The sequence below is a fragment of the Mustela nivalis genome, assembly GCF_964662115.1.
Source record: "Mustela nivalis genome assembly, chromosome: 3".
Classification (NCBI taxonomy): Eukaryota; Metazoa; Chordata; class Mammalia; order Carnivora; family Mustelidae; genus Mustela; species Mustela nivalis.
The window spans coordinates 34,649,419-34,673,387 of NC_139022.1; positions in this window are offsets into that span (position 1 = coordinate 34,649,419).

Genomic DNA, 23,969 nt, shown 5'->3' on the forward strand with positions numbered 1-23,969 from the left:
CTTAATCTCACCAATGCATTTCTTTGGTACTGAGGATCGATCATCTTTAGTGTGACCTTTGATGTGACATTGACTTAACATGCCACTCTACAGTCCCCACACCATCTTTTTAACAGGGGAAATGATTTCTCTTACAGCCGAGGTTCTCCAAGTGTGGTCTACTCTCCTTCTGATAGGCTTGAAATACATCTAAAAACTCAATCCTTAATTTTGTTTTTTATTTACTCGGTAAAGGGAATAGGCATAATAAATAGAAATTTTCAGCTATCCAAAGGGCTGAGAATAATGGTTTTCATCCTACTAGTAATACAAATAGGGAAACACCACTTAATTTGAGTTATTCCTTAACATTCATGGATATTCTGTCCTAGTTATCACCTACACAGAGATGCATGTTTTAGCTCTATTTGAATAAACATCACTGTCAGAACAGGGTTTCTGCCTTTAAAAAAAAAAAAAAGATTATTCTGGGACTTTATAAGGCTCCTTGAGGGATTGTACTATAGCAGGAATTCCTTGAATAAAAAGGAAGTGCCACAGCGACAGAATCAAAGTAAGATCAGAAGCTTGAGTTTGCCAATGTCTGCCTATGTAATCCAACAGCACAGTGTAGCATAAAATTGATAATATAAGAAAACTGGTCAAGTTTAGAGCTGGCCTCATCATGGCAACAATGAAACAAAACCTGTCATCGAATTCTGGCTGCAAGGTGAAATGAGATTCTTTCACTTCGTTTAAAAAATGTGGTTGAGGGATGGAAGTCAAGAAGAAAGCATATAAAAATACACTGGTAGGGGAACCTGGGTGATTCAGTGGGTTAAGCCTCTGCCTTCAGCTCAGATCATGATCTCAGGGTCCTGGGATCGAGCCCTGAATCAGGTTCTCTGCTCAGCAGGGAGCCAGCCTATTTCCTCCTCTCTCTGCCTGCCTCTCTGCCTACTTGTGATCTTTGTCTGTTAAATTAATAAATAAAAATCTTTTTAAAAAATACACTGGTATCTTAAAGATTTCCATCTGAAGTACAGAATGATATTTTATAGCATAGGAACTCTTAAGTCTAAGACCTGACCATTTTATCTAAAGACCAAAATCAGTATCCGTGTTTTCCTTAGGCATTGTATACCTTGTGTATATACAACTCTGGAACCAGTTACTACCTTTACTAGAAACGCTGAGCTTAGTCAGTCTGCAGTTGTAAACTGGTCTCCTATACACTCAATTACAGATACGTCAAGTTGTTTAACTAATCAAGGTTCTCCTCAACTCCCTCTCACGGCTCCATTTCTTCTTTCACCCCTGCCTACTATGACCCGTCCAACACTGCACCCTACAGGTACTCCGTACTGTGCCAAAATAGAAGTCTACCCACTCAGTATTTTACCTACCATCTGACTATTCTCAAAGAGTAGGACAGAAGATCCCAAGATTCCACTCCATGCTGAAGTAATTCAAATGGGGAATGAGATGCTTGGGCTTTAAGGACTCTATTAGTTTTTTACTGCTGGGTAAGATGACCACAAACTAAACAATTTAAAACAATAGTCATTTATTATCTCACAGATTCTGTAGGTCAAAAGTCCAGGCATGGGTTTGTAGGATTTTCTGTCAAAGAGGGTCTCTCACCAGGCTGAAATCAAGGTGTTGACCGAAGACGTAATTGCATCTGAGGCTGGAAAGTCCTCTTCCAATCTGATGCAGAGAATTGGCAGAATTCAGGTTCTTGTACTTGTAGGAGATTAAGGTTCCTGTTTCCTTGCTGGTTGTTGGCCAGTGGCTCCAAATGGCTACCTGTAATTCTTTGCCATGTGGCTCTGGTAGGCATTTCACAATAGAGCTCTTTGCTTTCTTCCAGGGAAGCTGGTGAGTTGTTCTCATTCCTTGTGTCTCTTCCTTCCAAGACAGACTGGTCCCTTTTAAGGGCTCACCTCATTAGGTAAGGCCCTCTTCAACCGCCATTCTCTAATCCCCTTTATTATTTACTCAACATCAGTTGTTTGAGACCTTTAATTGGATCTACAAAATCTCTTCTCCTCTGTCCTAGAATGTAAACTAATTACAGAGCTAAATCCATTATATTCACAGTTACGCCCACACTCAATTGGGTGAAATTACACAGGGCGTGTACATCAGGGGGCGGAAATCTTAGAGCCATCTTAGAATTCTGCCTACCACAGATACCTTCTTGCACTAATACTCCAGATTTCCATTCCTTAGACTTTTTAAAAAGTTTTGTACCTGGATTCTTAAAAGCATTTTTTACTGAAACAGCAAGCATCCCAGGCTACAAATTGAACAAATCCCCAAGCTTTGTAGGATGTACTTTTCTCCCCATTCCCAAAGGGGGATGAAGGGGCATGAATGGAGACAGGAGAGAATAAGCATCATTTACATTTGTAGGTATGAGTGATTATGTTGCTTTTAGATGAAAAGTCAGGATAAATTCTCCATTTAAAACATGCGTAATGGGACGCCTGGGTGGCTCAGTTGGTTGGACGACTGCCTTCGGCTCAGGTCATGATCCTGGAGTCCCGGGATCGAGTCCCGCATCGGACTCCCAGTTCCATGGGGAGTCTGCTTCTCTCTCTGACCTTCTCCTCGCTCATGCTCTCTCTCACTGTCTCTCTCTCAAGTAAATAAATAAAATCTTTAAAAAAAAATGCGTAAGAATGAAAGCCTCCATATAGACCCCATATAGTACATAGACTACACAGACCACATGTAGCATGACACAGTTATGAAGGAGTTAGCCAGATAATTATTAGAATGAATATGTATCTTAAAAATTAAGATACATAAATGGCTTATAGAGAATATTTAAAATTGCAATGAAAAGAACTGACAAAATTGAAAATAAATTTAATGACCAACGTGCAGGTTTTTCATACTGTTCTTTTTTTTTTTTTAAAGATTTTATTTATTTATTTGACAGACCAAGATCACAAGCAGTCAGAGAGGCAGGCAGAGAGAGAGGAGGAAGCAGTCTCCCCATGGAGCAGAGAGCCTGATACAGGGCTCGATCCCAGGACCCTGGGAACATGACCTGAACCGAAGGCAGAGGCTTTAACCCACTTAGCCACCCAGGCGCCCCCATACTGTTCTTAATAAGAAAAATTCTTTTATCAAAAGCTCATAGTATCCCAACTGGCTTTAGGATGCTCAAAAAAAAAAAAAAAAAACTGAACATCCGGTTCTTTCGGAATTCATCATGTGTGATAATTTATGACAAACAATTCATGTCCAGTTCAGAAGTGTGTACCCTTGCCTTGCCTCAAAAATATCCCTGCACCAAAAATACACAGAAACGAACCATCATTGGAATGTGCAACATCTTCATGATTTGGGGTTCTGTTTCCAATCTTTTTTGGGTTACATTTAATTTTTTTCAGTGCTCCAAAATTCATTGTTTATGCACCACACCCAGTGCTCCTATTCCACAGATCAACTGAAAGAGGGAAGGGTGGGAACTAAATGCCGATGCCTAGTGCATAAACAGGGCGATGGGATTTTTTCTTTGGATTTGGACAGTGTGAAATCCAGGCATGATTCTGGATTCAGTACCTCATTCTACTCTGCATTGATTTAATCTTATAGTCTTTTTTTTTTTTAATTTTCAGCATAACAATATTCATTATCTTTTCACCACACCCAGTGCTCCATGCAATCTGTGCCCTCTATAGTACCCACCACCTGGTACCCCAACCTCCCACACCCCCGCCACTTCAAACCCCTCAGATTGTTTTTCAGAGTCCATAGTCTCTCATGGTTCACCTCCCCTTCCAATTTCCCTCAACTCCCTTCTCCTCTCTAACTCCCCATGTCCTCCATGCTATTTGTTATGCTCCACAAATAAGTGAAACCGTATGATAATTGACTCTCTCTGCTTGTCGTGAAAAGAAGGGCCATCTGTACCCCAATGTTTATAGCAGCAATGGCCACGGTCGCCACACTGTGGAAAGAACCAAGATGCCCTTCAACGGACGAATGGATAAGGAAGATGTGGTCCATATACACTATGGAGTATTATGCCTCCATCAGAAAGGACAAATACCCAACTTTTGTAGCAACATGGATGGGACTGGAAGAGATTATGCTGAGTGAAATAAGTCAAGCAGAGAGAGTCAATTATCATATGGTTTCACTTATTTTTGGAGCATAACAAATATCATGGAGGACAAGGGATGTTAGAGAGGAGAAGGGAGTTGGGTTAAATTGGAAGGGGAGGTGAATCACGAGAGACTATGGACTCTGAAAAACAATCTGAGGGGTTTGAAGTGGTGGGGGGGTGGGAGGTTGGGGTACCAGGTGGTGGGTATTATAGAGGGCATGGATTGCATGGAGCACTGGGTGTGGTGAAAAAATAATGAATACTGTTTTTCTGAAAATAAATAAATTGGAAATAATAATAATAATAATAATATGTGGTAGAAGTAAAAAAAAAATAAATAATAATAATATGTCTATTGACTTAGACATAAATGGATCCTGAACAATCTCCCCAAATTATCGTATAGCCCCTCTTTCCCTTACCCAGCACATATAAAAAACACTACCTTTCCATTTCCTCTACCCCTTATATCCTGGAAACTTCTAGAACTCCATGATTATTATGGACTTGTTCACAACTATATCCCCAACACTTAACATATTGCCTGACCCATAGGACTTACTGATAGGGCCAGATGGACTATTGCTGAGAATTTGTTGGGCAGGAAGTCTCACCAAATCCCTTACTGGAGAAAAATTTTAGGTCAGCTGAGGCACTTGATATTCTCAATGGCCTTAGCAGACACAATCTTAGCCATAGCAGCCATTCATCGCTTTTAGCCATTATTCCTCAAAAACTCATCCCTACCCACATCAGTGATACCTATAGACTTGAAAAGAGTATTTGCCATCTGGCAATTTTGTCTGGGTGATTCTCAGAAGTCTACAGCTCCTTGTCAAAACTGTGGCATTCTCTTCTGCTAGCAGATTAACTGATGTAAATAGCAACAACTCTTGGGTTACTCAAGGAGCTTTTACACTGGTAGTTTAGTCAAGGATCTCACTGACCAGCCCTTAAAAGGTACCATGAAAAGAAATGCTGGTAAAAGATTGACACTGGAAACAAACTTGGGATTTTTACCAACTTAAAACTATAAAAGCAGAAACTTAAGGACTTTTGAAGTAACCAAAAGGATAGTGCCATTTAGAAAAAAAGGAAAGAAACACCTCATTCTTAGCAATGCAAAGGAATTTCTGGCAGAATTTGACTTCCACAAAAAGTCACCCTTGAAAGAGCTATGGCTTCAAAGTCACTGGGTCCACAAACAAGGGTAGACTGTGAACTATTACATGTCAAGTAGAATGAGTGCCAATGTTTTTTATTTTACATGTATGCACACACAAACACACAGCTCCAAGAGAATATGAGTCTGTGCTAGGGAAGGAAGGGCTAAAAAGTATGAAAGTACGTCAAGTCTAGACGTGAGTGGACAAGGAGAGTTTAGGGATCCAGATCTGGCATTACAGAATAACTAGAGATCAAATTCAACCAAATAAACAAAGAGAAGAAAGTAATTATTATAGGTCACATGAAAAGGCTGTACCAAGTCAGGAAGGCCACAGATCAAACAAAAACAGCTAACCTGAGCAGGAACAGAAAACCTTTGCCTACAGGGGACTTCTACTCTCTGGTGCCTTAATCTTTTTTCTGGGTATTCACAGACTGGAACCCTTGGTACATATTGATCATAACCAGAAAGGACACATGCCTGCCCTCCTAAAAACATCTAACTTAAGAAAAATTTCGTGGGTCAATAGATTCTTTTGGTTGATTGCTTGGTTGGTGAACTCATTGCTGAAAGGATCAATAATTTCTTCTCAACGTCTGATTGTATCATGATGGACCTGCCAGGGTTCTGAAACCAAGCCTTTCATGATCACGTCCCACTCCCACCAACCTTTGTGACCCTGCTCTGTGAGCTCATAGAACATTATACATTCTGCTATGACAGGATTTACCTCACTCGGTTGAACTGATCTGTTTACAAGTCAGACTCTCTCACAAAGCAGAAGCTATTACAAGATGAGGACTTTTTCTTTTTGGTATCACCAGTGCCATTACCCACTGGCTACTCAGTTGTGCTGTTTGGTTGGATATGACTTTATAGAAGAACATACCTTTTAAAAATTGCCATTAAATTCCTATTTTCTACAAATTCTGAGTAACCTGCCACAATCTGTAGGTTTGTGAGGCTGGTTTCAGATGGCACAAAGCATATTCTGTACTTTGTCATTCATACCGAGTCCCTACAAGAGTGGGGTTTCTATAGTCAGGACTAGGAAGCTGCATGTGGTATAGTACCAGGTTGACAGAGTTGACTGTAAAGGGGAAGGAAATGTAAGAGTATGATATTTTGCAAGTAATATTATATGTTAACTTTGTTTTTATGGATAAGGAAACGGAGACCTGAGTGGGAAGCCACATCTGAGCAAAAGGACTTCCCATAAGAATAGAGACTACTTTGAGTTACATGGACATAATACTAACTGGCCAATAACTCTGGGAAAATAAATGATTAGAATTTTTATCCCAAAGGAATATGCATTTTACATTTAGGTCTAAGATTCATTTTAATTTAATTTATGTAAAGTTCATAAGGCCTAAACCTATATTCATTTTTTGCATACGGACATCCAGTTATTCCAGCATCATTTGTGGAAATGACTATCTTTGCTCCATTGTATTGCCTTTGTTCCACCATCAGAGATCAGTCGACTCTATTATGTGTATCTGTTTCTGGACTCTCTAAAACCTAGATGACTTGGGTATGGTGATAAACTTTCAGATACTATACCAAAGGTAGGATCCATCAAAAAATTGATAAGCTGGACTTAATTAAAATTAAAACCTGTTTAGTGAAAGATAATTTCAGAAGAATCAGCAAAGAAGCCAAAGATTGGGAGCAATTTTTTTTTTTTTTTTTTACAAATAATGTATCTGATATAGTACAGCTAGCAAGACATATGAAGAACTTTTAAAATTCAACAATAAGAAAACAAACAATTTGATTTAAAAATGGGCCAAAGTCCTCTAGAGATGTTTCACCAGTGAAAATATACAGATGGCAAATAAGTATATGAAAAGATGCTCCACATCATCAGGGATATACAAATGCAAACAACAATAAAATACCTATAAATATATGTATATATAAGTATATAAATATCCCTATTGGAATGACCACATCCTAGAACACTGACAACACCAAATGCTGCCAAGGATGTGCAGCAGTAGGAACTCTCATTCATTGCTAGGGGAAATGCAAAATGGTACAGCCACTTTGGAAGCTGGTTTGATAGTTTCTTATCTTAGAATTCAATAATCATGCTCCTAGATATTTAGCAACTGGAACTGAAAACTTATGCCGACACAAAAACTTGCATGTGGATATTTATGGCAGCTTTATTCATAACTGCCAAAACTTGGAAGCAATCTAGATGTCCTTTAGTAGATGAATGGGTGAATTAACTGTGGTACATCCAGACAATAGAATAATATTCAGTGCTAAAAAGAAATGAGCTATAAAGCCATAAAAAGACATGGAGGAAGCTTAAATGCATATTACTAAGTGAAGTAGGCCAACTGAAAATGCTATATGCCTTATGATTCCAAATATGTAACATTATTGGAAAGGAAAACTATGGAGAAAGTAATAAGATCAGTGGTTGCTGGAAGCTGGGGGGGTGGGGGGGGGCAGGCCAGAATGTCTTAGGTGTAGCACAGAGGATTTTTAAGGCAGTTAAAATACTGTGTGATAATATAATGATGGGCATATGTCATTATTCCAACCATAAAAAGTACAACACTAAGAACAAACCATAAGGTAAACCAGGACTGTGGAAAATACAGGTTCATCTACTGCAACAAGTGTGCACTCATACCATTCATTGTAGGAGAGACCGTACAGAAGCAAAGGGTACATAGGTATTCTCTGTACTTCCTCCTCAATTTTGCTATAAACATAAAACTACTCAAAAATATAAACTCTTTACAAAATACACCAAGAACTCCTTATTAAAAGAAAAATCAATTTTTAAAAAGAGAAATCTGCACATTTGGCAATTCAGTTCAACTGACAGCACCATCCACTACTGTCATCTCTTCAGCAAAATCCTGCTCAGATCCCAGAAAAAAATGTCCATGTCTCTACCACACTGCTTCTTCAATAACAGACACATTTTACAGGTATTTTGTCTGGAATGTACATAGCAGATTAAATAAATACCAACGGTAATGACTAACCCCCCCCAAAAGAAAATACAAGAAAAAAGAGAAAAAGGTGGGGGAGAGTATCTCCCTGAAATTTTACCCTTTCAATGGCACTAGAAAAATACCACAGACACTTTCAAGTCCCAGAGAGGCCCTGGTATATATTGGCCCAAATAATCCACAGCAATATTGTGAGGTAGAAACTATCATATTTTTACAGATATGGAAACTGAGGATCCAAGAAGTTAAAGAACATGCCCAAGATCGCACAGCCAGGAGACAACAGCGCTGGGATTTGAATCCGGGTCTGTATGACCCCAAATTCTACTCACTTCCTATGTTGGCAGGCTGCCAGCATTCAGAGCTTCATACTGGGTCTGGAGGATAGTATAGTTCAATGAGAAGATAGTGAGTACCTTAAGAATGGGCAGAAATGACCCAGATTCCAAAAAGGTTAAAGACTCAATGTCAGGAACGACTAGAACCAGTAGAACCAGTAGAACGAGTTTGCAGTCTTAAAATGTTAAGATTTGGGCGCCTGGGTGGCTCAGTGGGTTAAGCCGCTGCCTTCGGCTCAGGTCATGATCTCAGGGTCCTGGGATCGAGTCCCGCATCGGGGTCTGTGCTCAGCAGGGAGCCTGCTTCCTCCTCTCTCTGCCTTCCTCTCTGCCTACTTGTGATCTCTCTCTGCCGAATAAATAAATAAATAAAATCTTTAAAAAAATGTTAAGATTTTACTTTTTTGGGAATATATATGACAATACATTTCAAGAGTCATAAAAAGTTTATATCCTTTTGTTATACATGAACCTAATGGTGACCACAAACCAAAAACCTGTAATGCATACACAAAAAAATGGAGAGAGAGAAAGCCAAGCATAATACTAAAGAAAATCACCAATCACAAGGAAAGAGCACAAAAAAAGAAAGGAAGAGAGATGTATGGAAACAACTAGAAAAAAAAATAATATGGTAGTAGGTACATAACTATCAATAATTACTTTATTTTTTAAATATTTATTTATTTATTTATTTGAGGGAGAGAGAAAGCGTGAGCGCAAGAGTAGGGAGTGCAGGGAGTGGGTCAGGGAGAGAAGCTCCAGCAGACTCTAGTACTGAGTGAGGAGCCTGATGTGGGGCTTGATCTCAGGAGCCTGTGAATAGGACCTAAGCTGAAATCAACACTTGGATACTGAACCAACCAACTGAGCCACCCAGGAGGCCCCAATAATTACTTTAAATGTAAATGGTCTAAATGCTCTCATCTAAAAACATAGGGTGATGGAAAGAATTGAAAAATAAAAAAGAAACAAACAAAAAAAACAAGACTCATCTATATTCTGTCCACAGGAGACTCACTTCAGACCTAAAGACACATAGACTGGAAGTGAATGGATAGAAATAGATAACATTGCATGCAAATGGTATAAAAAAAAAAACTGAGGGGAGCCACCTGGATGGCTCAGTTGGTTAAGCATCTGCCTTTGGCTCAGGTCATGATCCCAGGGTTCTGGGATTGAGCCCTGTGTCAGGCTCCTTACTCAGCAGGGAGCCTGCTTCTCTCTCTCCCTCTGCCTGATACTCCACCTGCTTGTGCTCTCTCTCTCTCTCTGTGTCAAATAAATAAATAAATAAAAATTGAAAAAAAAATTTAAAAAGTGAATAAAGGATATATATGGGACATCTATATATGGGGCATCTAGTTAGCTCAGTGGGTTAAGCCTCTGCCTTCGGCTCTGGTCATGATCTCAGGGTCCTGGGATCCAGCCCCACATTGTTCTCTCTGCTCAGCAAGGAACCTGCTTCCCCCCTCTCTCTCTGCCTGCCTCTCTGCCTACTTGTGATTTCTTTCTCTCTTTCCCTGTCAAATAAATAAATAAAATCTTAAAAAAAAAACTGAGGTAGCATCAGACAAAATAGGCTTTAACATGAAGACTGTAGCATGAGACAAAGAAAGACATTACATAATGATAAAGGGATCAATCCAACAAGAGGATATAAAAATTATAATATTTATGCACCCAACACTGGAATACCTAAATGCATAGCACAAACATTAGCAGACATAAAGTGAGACAATGACAGTAAAACACTAACACTTGGAGACTTTAATACCCCACTTATAACAATGGATAGATTATCCAGACAGAAAATCAATAAAGAAACAATGTTTCTGAGCAACACTTTAGACCAAATGTACTTAACAGATATACAGAACATTTCACGTAAAAAAAAAAAAAAAGAAGAAAAAAAAAGAAAATACACATTCTTTTCAAGTGTACATGGAACATTTTCAGGGAGAGATCACATTAGCCCAAAAAACAAGACTCAATAAATTGAAGAAGCTTGAAATCTTATCAAGCATCTTTTCTGACAACAGAGATATGAAACAAGAAATTACACACACACACACACACACACAAACCCCTAAAAAACAAGCAAAAAATAAATATGGGGATTAAACAACAAATTATTAAACAACCAATGAGGGGAGGTTTGCGAGAGTGGCTCAGTCGATTAATCGTCAGACTCTCGACTTGGATCAAGTCATGGTCTCAGTGCAATGAGCCCCTGAGAATGAACTCTTTCCCTCTGCCCAGCCTCCTGCTTGTTCTCTCTCTAAACAAAACTTTAAAAAACAACCAATGGGTCAATGAAGAAATTAGAGGAAATTTAAAAAAAAAAAACATGGGAGGAGTCAAGATGGGGGAGAAGTAGCAGGCTGAGACTACATCAGCTAGCAGGAGATCAGCTAGATAGCTTACCTAAAGATTGCAAACATCTGCAAATCTATCGGCAGATCGAAGAGAAGAAGAACAGCAATTCTGGAAACAGAAAAACAACCACTTTCTGAAAGGTAGGACCGGCGGAGAAGTGAATCCAAAGCGACGGGAAGATAGACCCCGGGGGGAGGGGCCGGCTCCAGGCAAGTGGCAGAGCAACGGAGAACAAAATCAGGACTTTTAAAAGTCTGTTCTGCTGAGGGACATTGCTCCAGAGGCTAAACCGGGGCAAAGCCCACGCGGGGTCAGCGTGGCCTCAGGTCCCGCAAGGTCACAGAAGGATAGGGGGTGTCTGAGTGTCGCAGAGCTTGCCGGTATGGGAACGGGAAAACTGGCTACAGAGAGAAAGCTGACAGTAACCTCGCAGCTCGGGGTTACCTTGAACCAGTCACAGGCTCGGTGAGCTCGGAGCGCGGCTGGAGGTCAGGCAGATGGGAGTAACTGGGCGCTGTTCTCTGAGGGCGCACTGAGGAGTGGGGCCCTGGGCTCTCGGCTCCTCCAGGCCAGAGACCAGGAGGCCGCCATTTGTATTCCTGTCCTCCAGAAATCTATGGAAAGTGCTCAGGGAACAAAAGCTTCTGAAAGCAAACCCGAGCGGATTACTCAGCCCGGCCCCTGGTAAGGGTGGTGCAATTCTGCCTGGGGCAAAGACACTTGAGAATCACTACAACAGGCCCCTCCCCCAGAAGATCAAGAAATCCAGCCAAGACCAAGTTCACCTACCAAGGAGTGCGGTTTCAAGACCAAGGAGAGCAGCAGAATTCCAGAGGAGGAGAAAGTAAAGCACGGAATTCATGGCTTTCTCCCTGTGATTTTTTTTTAGTTTTGCAGTTAATTAAATTTTTTTCTTCTTCATTTTTTTCTCTTCTTCTGCTAAAATCTTTTTGTAACTTTTACCTTTTTCTTTTTTAACGTTTTTTAACTAGTTTTTCTAATATATATATTTTTTCCTTTTTATATTTTTCTTTATTCATTATCCTTTTTTAATTCTTTTATTTTATTTTTATTTATTTATTTTTTCTTTCTTTCTTTTTGAACCTCTTTTTATCCCCTTTCTCCCCCCTCACGATTTGGGATCTCTTCTGATTGGTTAAAGTATATTTTCCTGGGGTTGTTGCCACCCTTTTAGTATTTTACTTGCTCCTTCATATACTCTTATCTGGACAAAATGACAAGGAGGAAAAATTCACCACAAAAAATAGAACAAGAGGCAGTACCAAAAGCTAGGGACCTAATCGATACAGATATTGGTAATATGTCAGATCTAGAGTTCAGAATGACAATTCTCAAGGTTCTAGCTTGGCTCGAAAAAGGAATGGGAGATATTAGAGAAACCCTCTCAGGAGATATAAAAGCCCTTTCTAGAGAAATAAAAGAACTAAAATCTAACCAAGTTGAAATAAAAAAAGCTATTAATAAGGTGCAATAAAAAATGGAGGCTCTCACTGCTAGGATAAATGAGGCAGAAGAAAGAATTAGTGATATAGAAGACCAAATGACAGAGAATAAAGAAGCTGAGCAAAAGAGGGACAAACAGTTACTGGACCACGAGGGGAGAATTCGAGAGATAAGTGACACCATAAGATGACACAGCATTAGAATAATTGGGATTCCAGAAGAAGAAGAAAGAGAGAGGGGAGCAGAAGGTATACTGGAGAGAATTATTGGGGAGAATTTCCCCAATATGGCAAAGGGAACGAGCATCAAAATTCAGGAGGTTCAGAGAACGCCCCTCAAAATCAATAAGAATAGGCCCACACCCCATCACCTAATAGTAAAATTTACATGTCTCAGTGACAAAGAGAAAATCCTGAAAGCAGCCCGGGAAAAGAAGTCTGTAACATACAATGGCAAAAATATTAGATTGGCAGCTGACTTATCCACAGAGACCTGGCAGGCCAGAAAGAGCTGGCATGATATTTTCAGAGCACTAAACGAGAAAAACATGCAGCCAAGAATACTATATCCAGCTAGGCTATCATTGAAAATAGAAGGAGAGATTAAAAGCTTCCAGGACAAACAACAACTGAAAGAATTTGCAAACACCAAACCAGCTCTACAGGAAATATTGAAAGGGGTCCTCTAAGCAAAGAGAGAGCCTACAAGTGGTAGATCAGAAAGGAACAGAGACCATATACAGTAACAGTCACCTTACAGGCAATACAATGGAACTAAATTCATATCTCTCAATAGTTACCCTGAACGTTAATGGGCTAAATGCCCCAGTCAAAAGACACAGAGTATCAGAATGGATAAAAAAACAAAACCCATCTATATGTTGTCTCCAAGAAACTCATTTTAAGCCCGAAGACACCTCCAGATTTAAAGTGAGGGGGTGGAAAACAATTTAACATGCTAATGGACATCCGAAGAAAGCAGGAGTGGCAGTCCTTATATCAGATCAATTGGATTTTAAGCCAAAGACTATAATAAGAGATGAGGAAGGACACTATATCATACTCAAAGGGTCTGTCCAGCAAGAAGATCTAATAATTTTAAATATCTATGTGCCCAACGTGGGAGCAGCCAACTATATAAACCAATTAATAACAAAATCAAAGAAACACATCAACAATAATACAATAATAGTAGGGGACTTTAACACTCCCCTCACTGAAATGGACAGGTCATCCAAGCAAAAGATCAGCAAGGAAATAAAGGCCTTAAATGACACACTCGACCAGATGGACATCACAGATATATTCAGAACATTTCATCCCAAAGCAAGAGAATACACATTCTTCTCTAGTGCACATGGAGCATTCTCCAGAATAGATCACATCCTTGGTCCTAAATCAGGACTCAACCAGTATCAAAAGATTGGGATCATTCCCTGCATATTTTCAGAACACAATGCTCTGAAGCTAGAACTCAACCACAAGGGGAAGTTTGGAAAGAACCCAAATACATGGAGACTAAACAGCATCCTTCTAAAGAATGAATGGGTCAACCGGGAAATTAAAGAATAATTGAAAAAAATCATGGAAACAAATGATAATGAAAATACAACGGTTCAAAATCTGTGGGACACAACAAAGGCAGTCCAGAGAGGAAAATATATAGCGGTACAAGCCTTTCTCAAGAAACAAGAAAGGTCTCAGGTACACAACCTAACCCTACACCTAAAGGAGCTGGAGAAAGAACAAGAAAGAAACCCTAAGCCCAGCAGGAGAATAGAAATCATAAAGATCAGAGCAGAAATGAATGAAATAGAAACCAAAAAAAAAACAATAGAGCAAATCAACGAAACTAGGAGCTTGTTCTTTGAAAGAATTAATAAAATTGATAAACCCCTGGCCCGACTTACCAAAAAGAAAAGAGAAAGGACCCAAATAAATAAAATCATGAATGAAAGAGGAGAGAGATCACAACTAGCACCAAAGAAATACAAACTATTATAAGAACACTATGAGCAACTCTACACCAACAAATTTGACAATCTGGAAGAAATGGATGCATTCCTGAATCATATAAACTACCACAACGGAACCAGGAAGAAATAGAAAGCCTTAATAGACCCATAACCAGTAAGAAATAGAAACAGTCATTAAAAATCTCCAAACAAACAAAAGCCCAGGGCCAGATGGCTTCCTGGGGGAATTCTACCAAACATTTAAAGAAGAACTAATTCCTATTCTCCTGAAACTGTTCCAAAAAATAGAAATGGAAGGAAAACTTCTAAAACTCATTTTATGAGGCCAGCATTACCTTGATCCCAAAACCAGATACCTAGGAATCAACCTAACCAAAGAAGCACAGAATTTATACTCAGAAAACTATAAAGTACTCATGAAAGAAATTGAGGAAGACACAAAGAAATGGAAAAATGTTCCATGCTCCTGGATTGGAAGAATAAATATTGTGAAAATGTCTATGCTACCTAAAGCAATCTACACATTTAATGCAATTCCTATCAAAGTACCATCCATCTTTTTCAAAGAAATGTAACAAATAATGCTAAAATTTATATGGAACCAGAAAAGACCTCGAATAGCCAAAGGGATATTGAAAAATTAAGCCAAAGTTGGTGGCATCACAATTCCGGACTTCGAGCTCTATTACAAAGCTGTCATCATCAAGTCAGCATGGTACTGGCACAAAAACAGACACATAGATCAATGGAACAGAATAGAGAGCCCAGAAATAGATCCTCAATTCTATGGTTAACTAATCTTCGACAAAGCAGGAAAGAATGTCCAATGGAAAAAAGACAGCCTCTTCAATAAATGGTGTTGGGAAAATTGGACAGCCACATGCAGAAAATGAAATTGGACCATTTCCTTACACCACACACAAAAATAGACTCAAAATGGATGAAGGACCTCAATGTGCGAAAGGAATCCATCAAAATCCTTGAGGAGAACACAGGCAGCAACCTCTGCGACCTCAGCCGCAGCAACATCTTCCTAGGAACAACGCCAAAGGCAAGGGAAGCAAGGGCAAAAATGAACAATTGGGATTTCATTAAGATCAAAAGCTTTTGCACAGCAAAGGAAACAGTTAACAAAATCAAAAGACAACTGACAGAATGGGAGAAGATATTTGCAAATGACATATCAGATAAAGGACTAGTGTCCAAAATCTATAAAGAACTTATCAAACTCAACACCCAAAGAACAAATAATCCAATCAAGAAATGGGCAGAGGACATGAACAGACATTTCTGCAAAGAAGACATCCAGATGGCCAACAGACACATGAAAAAGTGCTCCATATCACTTGGCATCAGGGAAATACAAATCAAAACCACAATGAGATATCACCTCACACCAGTCAGAATGGCTAAAATCAACAAGTCAGGAAATGACAGATGCTGGCGAGGATGCGGAGAAAGGGGAACCATCCTACACTGTTGGTGGGAATGCAAGCTGGTGCAACCACTCTGGAAAACAGCATGGAGGTTCCTCAAAATGTTGAAAATAGAACTGCCCTATGACCCAGCAATTGCACTATTGGATATTTACCCTAAAGATACAAACATAGTGATCTGAAGGGTCACGTGCACCCGAATGTTTATAGCAGCAATGTCCACAATAGCCAAACTATGGAAAGAACCTAGATGTCCATCAAGAGATGAATGGATCAAGAAGAAGTGGTATATATACACAATGGAATACTATGCACCCATCAAAAGAAATGAAATCTTGCCATTTGCGACAACATGGATGGAACTAGAGCATATCATGCTTAGCGAAATAAGTCAAGCAGAGAAAGACAACTATCATATGATCTCCCTGATATGAGGAAATGGTGATGCAACATGGGGGCTTAAGTGGGTAGGAGAAGAATCAATGAAACAAGATGGGATTGGGAGGGAGACAAACCATAAGTGACTCTTAATCTCACAATACAAACTGAGGGTTGTTGGGGGGAGGGGGGTTGGGAGAAGCTTGGTGGGGTTTTGGACATTGGGGAGGGTATGTGCTTTGGTGAGTGCTGTGAAGTGTGTAAACCTGGCGATTCATAGACCTGTACCCCTGAGGATAAAAATATATGTTTATAGGGGCACCTGGGTGGCTCAGTGGTTAAGCCGCTGCCTTCGGCTCAGGTCATGATCCCAGGGTCCTAGGATCGAGCCCCGCATCGGGCTCTCTGCTCAGCAGGGAGCCTGCTTCCTCCTCTCTCTCTCTGCCTGCCTCTCTGCCTACTTACGATCTCTGTCTGTCAAATAAATAAATAAAATCTTTAAAAAATATATATATATGTTTATAAAAAATAAAAAATTAAAAAAAAAATTTTTAAAAATGTATATGCCAACCAACTGGACAAAAATGAAGAAAAGGGTAAATTTCTAGAAGCATGAAATCCTCCAAAACTGATTCAGGAAGAAAGAAAATCTGAGCAGAGCAATTACCAGTAATGAAACTGAATTAACAAGCAAAAAACTCCCCAAAAAACAAAGTCAGGCCCAGATGGCTTCACAGCCAAACATGTGAAGAGTTAATACCTATTGTCCCAAAGCTATTAAAAAAAAAAAGAAAAGACGGGGAAGGAACACTTCCAAATAAGGCCAGTATTACCCTTATAATAATACCATGCAAACACACTACAGAAAAAGAAAACTACAGGTCAATATCCTGATGAAAACAGGTATAAAAATCCTCAACAATATATTAGCAAATCAATTTTAAAAATGCATTAAAAGGATCATTTACCACGATCAAGTGAGATTATTACAGGAATGCAGGAATGGTTCAATACTCACAAATCAATCAGTGTAATGTACCAGATTAACCAAAATGAAGGATAAAAATAATATAATCACCTCAATAGATACAGAAAAAAAACACATTTGACACAATTCAACATATGTTCATGATAAGAAATGGTCAACAAAGTCGATTTAGTGGTCATTTATGAAAATCAGCAGCTGGCATCAGACTCAATGGTGAAAAACCAAGAGCTTTCCCTCCAGGAACAAAAACAAGACAAGGATGTCCACTCTTGCTACTTTTGTTAACATAGTACTGGAAGTCCTGGTGTTAGAAGGTGGGGAAGGGAAAATAAGGATCTCTAAACTGAGAAGTTACTTTGAGTCCAGAAAACAAAGGAGAAAACTCCATACGATTTAAACAGAGCTGTATTCATGTTAACTAATAAGGGGGATAGAAAGGATGACAATCCTGGCAGCTGTGCAGCTGTTCTCTGCCAAGTCTGGACCTTAGTTCACAGATGTCATAGAGTGAGGGGATAAGCAGGAACACACTATAGAGAGATCAAAGAGTTCCCATGCACTTCAAAGGGTGCACATGAACTTAACTGACAGCTAACATTTAACAGACCTCGAGATGCCCTCTGTTCATCAGGAGGAGGAAAAACTATTATCTCTAACAGATTCATGGAGAGCCAAACAAAATCTCCCTATGTTCCAGCCTTGGCAGGCATTTCTGAGATATGTACATTCATCTTCAAGGGCCTGAGAATATGTAGCCCAAGAGAGGTTATCATGGAGACATAAACAAAATGGAGGGCCAAAGATGGAGTCAGTATTGTCAGTGCTCCCATATGTAGCCACAGCAACTGGATAAGAAAGAAAGAAAGAAAGAAAAGAAAAGAAAGAAAGCAAGAAAGAAAGCCAGCCAGCCCATCTAAATTGGTAAGAAGTAAAACTGTCACTATTTGCAGATGATATGGTACTACACATAGAAAACCCTAAATATTACACACAAAAAACTATTAGAATAAATGAATTCAGGAAAGTTTCAGGATATATAATATACAGAAATTATGTTGCATTTCAATACACTAACAACAAAGTAATAGCAAGAGAAATTAAGAAAGTAATTCCATTAACAATTACACCAATAAGAATAAAATATCTAGGAATAAACTTAACCCAGGAGATAAAAGATCTGTACTCTGAAAACCATAAAACATTGTTGAAAGAAATATAAGATGACACAAACAAATGGAAAAATATACCATGTTCATGGATTGGAAGAATTCATATTGTTAAAGGGTCCATACTACCCAGAGCAATCTACAGATGCAATGCAATTCTTACCCATATTTCAATGGTATTTTTCACAGAACTAGAACAAATAATCTTAAAATGTGTGAAGACTCTCAAGAGACTCCCAATAGCCAAAGCAATCTTGAGAAAGAAAAACAACCCAGAGGTATCGTGCTCTCTGATTTTGAGATTAGAAAGCTATCGTTATCCCAATAGTATGTCACCAGTGTAAAATTGTATATACAAATCAATAAAACAAAATAAAGGGCCCATATATGATTGATTAATCCATGAAGATGATGACAAAAATATACAATGTGGAAAACAACAGTCTCTTCAAAAAATGGTGCTGGAAAAACTGGACAGCTAGATTCACAAGAATGAAAATGGACCACTTTCTTACACCATACACAAAAAAATAAACTCAAAATGGATTAAAGACCTAAATGTGAGACCAAAAACTATAAAACTTCTAGAAGAAAACACATGCAGTAATCTTTGACATCAGCCTTAGCAATCATTTTCTAGATGTGTCTTCTCAAGCAAGGGAAACAAAAGCAAAGCAAAAATAAAATTTTGATACTCCATCAAAATAAAAAGGTTTTACACACAAAGGAAAATATCAAGAAAATGAAAAGATAACAAGGTGATCTGTGGCAAATACCTGTTTTCCTTCTGGGGACCTAGGGTCCAATAACTGTTATTGGTTGTGAAGACACTGCATGCCTATGTGAGTGACCACTGACAAAAACCCTGGACACTCAGGCTCAAATTAGCTTCCCTGATACACAGCATTTTTCATGTGTTGGCACTATATGTTGCTAGAGGAATTAAGTACATCCTGGCAACTCCCCTGGGACAGGAATTACTGGTGTTTGTGCCTGTCTCTTTGTTGTTGTTTTTTGGGGTTTTTTTGTTTTGTTTTGTTTTTGTTTTTTTACAAATGGATCCCCATGTACTTTTTCCCTTTGCTGGTTTTCTTTATCTCACTTTGCTGTAGAAACAAAGCAAAAGTCATGTAATGACCTCTGAGTCTCGTGAGTCTTTCTGTTGAATCACCAGACCTTGGGTGGTCCTTGGGACTTCTGATGCAGATCCAAACAATGAGAATCAACTATCTAGCTTATAAAAAACAGTTTTGAAAAAAAAATCATAAGAAAGTTAGTATCACAAAGAAAGCTCAGGACTTAAAATAGGACTTGCCTATACAGGCAAGAATAGATTGATCACTACTTTTATCTCTGGTACAACCACAGAAGGAGAATAAAGCTACTACAGGCATGGTAAAAAGAAAACAGCCAATTTTAAACACATTTTCAAAGACAAGTATGAATTTGTATGATGGTTTCATTTGCACTCATCTGCCAACTCTTGTCCACAGTTCATCAGCAGTTCATGAGAACTATTGCTGGCAGAGCAGGAGCACTGATAGACCCTCCCTGAGTCAAAGGCATAAAGGGCTTACTGATTGAAGGCAGGACAAGTGAAAGACACGCCCATTGCCCCTGCAGGCCTTACACTGAATACCAAACAACAGCCAATGACTGGAGGAAGGCAAGAGAGATCAATTACACCTTCCAGGCAATCAGATCCCTAGTGCCAATGAAAGGAAGGTTCTGATACCATACTCAATTAATTTGAAAACTGTGACAAACTCAATCTAACCAAATCAAATCAAACCAAACCCCAAAACAAAAACCTAGCAACAACTAGGTCTAGTTTAACTATAAACTAAAGTAGCTTAATGTCATGCAAGAGACTCAAAGAAGAGGAAGCGTGTTCTTTTCTGGGTGTGTATTATTTTCCTAGGGCTGCTGTAACAACCACAAATTGGATGACTTAAACAACAAAAATTTATGCCCACAGTTCTGATGACTAGACATAGGAAATCAAGATGTTGGCGGGGCCATACTTCCTCTGAAAACACAGGGAAGAATTTTTTCTTACCCTGTTTAGTATCTGGTGGTTGTTGGCAATCCTTGGCATTCTTTATTTTGTGGTAGTCTAACTCCAATCTTTGCCTCTATCTTCACATGGACTTCTTTCCTGTGAATGTCTCTCTCTTTCTGAATCTCTCTCCTTCTGGGGCCATCAGTCATTAGAATCAAAGCCCAGACTAATTTAATATAACTTCACCTTAACTTGACTATACCTGAAAAGTCCTATTTCCAAATAAGCTTACATTCGCAGGTACCAGAAATATGAACTTCAAAATATCTTCTGGGGGACACAATTCAATTAACAACAGAGTATAGATATTATTCACTTATAGCCTCTGTTCTTTTACTGACAGTGTTTTCTATTCACTCAAAATTATTAGACATATAAAACAAACAAACAAACAAACAAAATAAAAAGAAGGTGACTGGTCATCAAGAGCGAAAATAGTCAATAGAACCAGATCCAGAATGACCCACATGCTGGAACTGTCAAATAGAGACTTATAAAATAGCTATGGGTATGTTATAGAATCTAGTGGAAAATGTGGATAACACGCATGAGAACACATGCACATAAAGCACATAAACACATAAAACACATAAAAATATTTAAAAAAGAGCCAAAAGGGAATTCTGAGTAAGAATCATTTTTATGGGCTTATATGTAGAGTAGACATAGAACAAAGGGGGAAAAAAATCAATAAACTTGAAGATAATGCAGTAAAATCATTCAATCTGAAACCCAAATGGGGAAAAGGGTATACATTTAAAAAAAAGAAATCAGAGCTATATAGAACAGTACCTAATATATGTGTCATTGGAGCCATAAAAGAAGAAAGAAAATATAGAAGACATTTTAAAGATACAATGTCTAATAATTTCCTAAAATTGATGAAAGAAATCGAATACACAGGTCCAAGAAGTCCAGAAGAGCCAAAAAAGAATATTTTTAAGACTATTGTTAGGCATATCATATTCAACCTTCTGAAAATCAATTCAATCAAATCAATTTTTAAAAGCATTCAGACAAAAAGACATATTATGCACAAAATGATAATGAAGACAGACTTCTCATCAGAAGATATCTAGAAAGCTCCCCAAATATCTACAAATCAAACACTTATAGGGGCACCTGGATGGCTCACTTGGTTAAGCAGCTGCCTTTGGCTCAGGTCATGATTCCATGGTCCTGGGATGGAGCCCCGCATCAGGCTCCCTGTTCAGCAGAGAGCCTTCTTCCTTACCCTCTGCCTGCCACTTTGCCTACTTGTGCTCCCCACCTCTCTCTACCAAAAAAATAAAATCTTTAAAAACTTTTTAAAAAAATAAACACTTATAAACCATTAGAAATTAAGTAAAACAATTATAAACACTTATAAAGGAATTAAAGATGATATTACTTCCTTCGTCTATCCAGTACTACCACAACAATACTGTCGTGGTGCCAAGGAATTATAACTATAATTCTTCTACTATGAAATGTTTCAGAATAAAATGTGAATTTAATAAAACAAAAAAAAATTGAAAAAATTTTAAAAAGATGACACAACAATGAAAATATTAAAATATATTTTGATTGAAATGACAATTAAAAAAACAGGTCAAAATTTGTGGAACACAAATAAAACAGTCCTTTTAAGGAAATTTATAACTTGAAGGGCTGTATTAGTAAAGAAGAAAGGGCACAATCAATGTGCTAAGCTTTTTCTTTAAGGAGCTATAGAAAGAAGAGTAAACTGAACCCAAAAGAAGAAGAAAAAAAAAGTAACATAACATCAGAGATCAATAAAATAGAAAACAAATAGAGAAAATGACTAAAGAAAGAACTTTTTTTTCTTTTATGAAAGAAAATAATGGTAAAATTTCTAGTAAGATTGGAAAATAGAGAAAGCAGAAATTCTGAATATCAAGACTTAGAGAACATTACTACATATGCTGTAGAATTAAACAGATAACAAATAAACATTATGAACAATTTTATGCCAACAGATTTGTAAACATATGCTAAATGTATAAATTCCTCCAAAAAAAACTTTAAAAAATCTGGCATGACAAGAAATAGAGAATATAAATATATAAGTATTCCTATAGCTATTAAAGAAATTATATTAGTAATTTTTAAAATTCCCACAAAGAACATTCCAAAATGGTTTTAAACCAGCTATCAAATGTGAATTCTATCAAACATTTAGGGGAAAAAATACCAATCTTATACCCACTCTTTTAAAAAATGGAAGAGGAGACAAAATTCCCCAGCTCGTTCTGTGAGGCCTGCTTAATGCTAAGATCAAGAACACAAAGGGACATAAAGAAAAACACATTAGGGGGACACCTGGGCAGCTCAGTTGGTTAAGCATCTGACCCTTAATTTTGGCCCACATCATGATCTCAGAGATTTGAGATCAAGCCCTGTATCAGGCTCCCCCGCCCCAGCACAGTCTGCTTATGATTCTCTCTCTCCCTCTCCATCTGTCCACCCACTTGCACATACAGGCTTTCTCTCTCTCCCAAGGGGGAAAAAAAAAAAGAAGAAGAAAAACATATTAGAGACAGGTATCCTTCCTGAACGTAGACCCAAAGATATTAGCAAACAGAATACAGAAATTTAGTTTTAAAAGGATAATATGTCATCCACGTGTGGGCTATTATTCCAAGAACACAAGATTAATTCATGAAACTCAAACAATGTAATTCACCAGAGTAACAGATCACAAAACAATCATATAATCATTTAAAAACGTTATAATGTTAAACAAGTACTTAACACAATTTGCCAACTATTCATGATAAAAATACAAACTCAGAAGCCAATTTGTCAATGTGATAAAGAACACTTAGGGAGGAACGATAATTGTTAAGATGCCTAACTTTGGGCACCTGCGTGGCTCAGTGGGTTCAGCCTCTGCCTTCAGCTCCGGTCATGATCTCAGGGTCCTGGAATCGAGTCCCATGTCGGGCTCTTTGCTTGGCAGGGAGCCTGCTTCCTCCTCTCTCTATTTCTCTGCCTGCCTCTCTGCCTACTTGTGATCTCTCTGTGTCAAATAAATAAATAAAATCTTTAAAAAAAAAAAAAAGATGCCTAACTTTGAAATACTCAACCCTATCTCTCGAAGACCAGACTAACACAATGATGTCTCTTCTTACCATTTCTGCCTGACACTGTAATGGAGTTGCCAGCCATTGCAAGGAGTCAAGAGAAAGAAATAAAGAGGCATAAAAATGGGACAGAAAAAAAAGTAAAAATTCCTCGAAATGAGACAAATATAGAGGAACTGAAATAAATATAATATCTAGAAGCAAATAGTAATCTATGACAAAGCTGTCACTGCAACACAGTAGGGAAAAGTCAGTCTTTTCAAGCCAATTAGCTAACGTGAAAAAAAATAGCTTTGACTCCTTCCTAATATCACATACACAAAAGTTAATTTCATATGAATTCTAGATATAAATATTGGAGATAAAACAATAAAGATTGGGGCACCTGGGTGGCTCAGTGGGTTGAGCCTCGGCCTTCAGCTCTGGGTCAGGATCTCAGGATC